Raw genomic sequence first — 4,105 nt, 5'->3', positions numbered from 1 at the left:
TGATAGATCCATATCTCGAATGGTAATTGGTCCGGAGGTGGGCTTTAAACTCAGTCTGAGCGTGATAGGCTTGATGCGCGAGGACGGGCCTTCCCCTGTTTACGGGGGCTTCAGTTTGATACTCACTTAATAAAACTGAACAGTCTTTATAATGTATATTCACTAAATGTGTAGTGATTAGAAAAGCCATTCTTTAGGCGCATAAAGGTATGTGTGTGTATTCAATAATCTATTTTGTATTATTTTTTTTAAAATAAAAATCAATTAGCTTTCAACTAAATTTCTAAAAAAAAGAAAAACTGTTATATTAAGACTAAATTCATATAACTCATTAGATGTGTTTGCATGTTTTGATGAATAATATCTGGAAGACCTAATGCGATACAAATCTTAGTGAGTAATTGTTTTCCACTTATTTTAAATATATATTTTTTGTTTTTGAAACTTACGTTTATGACACTCATTCTCAATCAAGCACACATGATTTTTTCTCCCTCCGCTATAAGAACATCTTTATTGAAGTTTTACAGATGAAATATTACATGAATGTAATTAAGTGCACTGATTTTTTAGATGTATTTATTTATTTTCATTAACCATTCTGTTGTACATGTATAAAATGATGTTACATGATGATGTTACCAGCAGTATTGGATGGCATTTTAGAAACTGTACACATATAATGCCTTAAAGTTCACTATAAGCAATAACCTTTTTTCAACAGCTGGCAACAACTTTTCAACAACTAGCAATAACATAAAGATGGGTAACACACAACACTAAAATAATACAATATAAATCATGTACAAAGCAGCAACTTCAAATAGTGTACTTACAAATATAAGAAAGTAACTTTTTAAACAGAATCTAAAATGATATTGTTTGTACAGGGGATTGTGAGAATTCCTCTTTCACAAGGCAATGATTTTTACTCAAAAAGCATAATTTCAAAGAATATGTAGTGCCTTCATTTTGTTATATTTTCTTTCTGCTACTTTAAAATTACTTAATAAAAAATAACAAAATAATACGTACTATAAAATAATACGTACTACTGTCTTATAAAACTTAATATAATTTTTTACTGTACTGAACATTTATTTCTACAATTTAATAATGTTTTAGTTTCTTTACTTTGAAGTAACATCCAAAAATTAGTCTTGTAACAGCTATTTAGTCTTGGACGGAAAACTCTGTCTTCTTTTCATTTTATTATAGTTCAGTTGCATTTAAGTAATTTGTATAGACTGTACACATCGTTTGCACAAAATAGTGTGTATTCATATAAAAGTGTGAATTACTAAAAGAAAATCACAGTACCCCATATCCACCAACACACAAACAAACATTACACACACACACACACACACACACACACACACACACACACACACACACACACACACACACACACAAACACAAACACAAACACACACACACACACACACACACACAAACACAAACACACACACACACACACACACACACACAAACACAAACACAAACACACACACACACACACACACACACACACACACACACACACACAAGCACTCAATGTCCCCCCAGTGCAGGTATGGCACGATTGTGTCTCTCCTAGCAAGGTGAACTCACAAGGTCACCAGTTGAGCTCATTGGTGTTGACACCCTGGATGATAGCAAATTGTCCCCAGTGACGCGTCCACAAGGCCGGGGCGTTATACTTTCCACCTGCCCTGTGGGGGTGACAGGCACCTTTTAGGCCTTAGTTAAGCTGATCTCCTGCAGGCAATGTTCACCGCGGCCGTACAGAACACAAATGGTACGCACAAACATCCCTCATCTACTGTATCAGCAATTAAAATCGCACACAACACGCTGCCTGGCGGTCTTTTAAGCATTTATGCAGTGGCTTTGAACAGTTGTCACAGGTGTATGGCAGTTCTCTGTTCACAGTGTGTGGGAGGAGGGAATTTATATTATCACAACTCATCTTTAGAGCGGTTTCTGTGTAGCTCTATATGTAAAAGTTGTACTTTTATTGTAGCAATAACATGAGAGGATATGACAATTTAAAAATTATGCAGTTCTTCTTTTCTGAATATTGTGTTGGTGTTCCCTCTGTAATACTATTATCTTTTGCATAAGATGTAAATGATAGCTGTGAAGATTTTTATGAGGAAATATTCACATCTGTGGTCAGAGTGACAGATGTGTGATGTGAATGATATGACCACGATCCTGCTTCATTTTTCATTTTAGATTTGGGTAGATATGTTTGGTTTTGAAAGTAAAGCTTTCCTAAAATCATGTCTTTTCAGTTGAAGATCAATCAGAGAGTGATGTGAAAGATTGCTGAATTTCTTTATCACACTTCTTCTTCCTGCAGTTTCGGGGGTTGAGAGTTTTCATGTGGTGGATTAGTGTTGAGAGGTGTAATTCTGACTCATCCTGTGCTGGTGTTCTATCTATACATTTAAGATTTTCCATCAGTAACGATGATCTGTTTAGCAATATACCTTCGGCTATATGCAACTGTGATAGTTTCTTTCTGTGCTCTCTCTTTCCACAACAGCATATGACTCTCGTCTCAGTGTTACGGAGGGGAGAGGAGGACACAGGGCCCAATCGAAGGCCCCGCAGAAACTTGAGCGCGCCTAATGCTTTGATGGACCCAGACCATGCCTGCACGGCATCAGTCATGATATGCACTACCCTGTGTTGTCAAAACAGTGCTTTTAAAATGTCAAGTCTCACTTCCTTTTCCTATTTACTTCATTTTGTACTTTACTGTAATTTCTTAAAAAAAAAATACTTAACATTGCAAGCTAAAATAGGCCTGTTTTATACTCTAATTTTATTGTCTTCAAATAAATAGATACATTTTATATTCTATTTTTGTTCAGTTTTGGACAGCAAAGAACATACATTTTGTTCATTAAATGATCTATTCTAATTTTTCTTCAGAAATTTTAATTAAAATTTATAATTTATCCTGTAGTACAACTGAACACTGACATACAGAAGTGTATCAAAATGACAAATGTATATAAAAATTTATTTAAATATATTAGCCTTATCTATTTTTGGCCTATTTTCCAAAATTCATGGAATTTGGAACATATTGCTGAATAAATGTAAAAAAGACAATCATTTGTTACAAATTATTAAGACTTGTGGAGTTACTCACAACATCCATTTCTAAACTGGCAATCTTTTGGTGATCTATTTGAGCTTTACATCCTACTACTAATTAGTTTTGTAATATTTATGTTTAAATACTTTTGGCCGTGCAGTATGATACATCTACAAAATAGAAAGAGGAATTTTCCTATTAATAAACATAAAATCAGTTAACGTTTTACTTCTGTGTATGCTATATGGGAAACAATGTGTCAAAACTGTCCTATTGTTTGACATGCTAATCTAAAACTACTATAAAGAGCATTTAAAAATATATTATAATTACTGTGTCTTCTGTTTTTAGGAGCTTATATTAATTGGCAGAATGCATGAAATATTTTTCATTTAAAAAAATCGTTTTTTTTTACACCACATGATTATTTAAATTAACTAGTAAAAAGAGTTGAATGTTGACCAGTTACAACATCTAAAATAGTTCTGTCAAATGATTAATCACGATTATTCGCATCCAATATAAAGGTTTTTTTTTTTTACAAAATATATGTGTACTGTGTATATTTATGATGAATATATAAATACACAAACATACATGTATATATTTTAAAATTATTTACATGTGTGTGTAACTGTATATATATATATATATATATATATATATATATATATATATATATATATATATATATATATATATATATATGTATATATATATATATATATATATATATATATATATATATATATATATATATATATAAATAATATGTATATTCATATATAATTTATATTCTATATATAAATATTCATATTTTATAAATAAAAACATTTTTCTCAAATATATACATGCATGTGTGTATTTACACATACATCATAAATATACACAGTACACACATATATTATGTAAACAAAAACTTTTATTTTGGATGCAATTAATCACGATTAATCGTTTGACAGCACAAATCTAAAAATATGCACAAATATG

The sequence above is a fragment of the Cyprinus carpio genome, chromosome A12 (assembly GCF_018340385.1).
Source record: "Cyprinus carpio isolate SPL01 chromosome A12, ASM1834038v1, whole genome shotgun sequence".
NCBI classification, from domain to species: Eukaryota; Metazoa; Chordata; class Actinopteri; order Cypriniformes; family Cyprinidae; genus Cyprinus; species Cyprinus carpio.
This window is presented reverse-complemented; position numbering follows the sequence as displayed.